Here is a 428-nt window from a genome sequence, read left to right as displayed (position 1 = left end):
ATTTTCTTGTAAATTAAAAAAGTAATGCGTTACTTTACTAGTTACTTGAAAAAAGTAATCTGATTACTTAACTCGCATTACTTGTAATGAGTTACCCCCAACACTGATTATCGAACATTTTATGTGATAATTATTGTTATCGTTTTATCGTCCAGCCATAACGTTACTGGCAAATCACACTAAAATGAAAACATTTTGAAGACAACTAAGCAAAATGCACACATATATTTTACCATTAACCTACCAGCGTACTTCAATGAGTCTTCATGACTAGGGCTCTCTTTCCGCCTGCTTCACGACGACCGCCTGTCTGTTAGTGCCGCTGCGGGAGACAAACGGGAAATTTGTAATTATACCTTTCAAATAACATTACAATAAAACTTGTAAGGTAATTAAGAAAAGTGTATATATGCGTTTTATTCTCTACT

Source organism: Sinocyclocheilus rhinocerous, unplaced genomic scaffold (assembly GCF_001515625.1).
Source record: "Sinocyclocheilus rhinocerous isolate Xijiao unplaced genomic scaffold, SAMN03320098_v1.1 scaffold370, whole genome shotgun sequence".
Lineage (NCBI taxonomy): Eukaryota > Metazoa > Chordata > Actinopteri > Cypriniformes > Cyprinidae > Sinocyclocheilus > Sinocyclocheilus rhinocerous.
Note: the sequence above shows the minus strand (reverse complement) of the source record.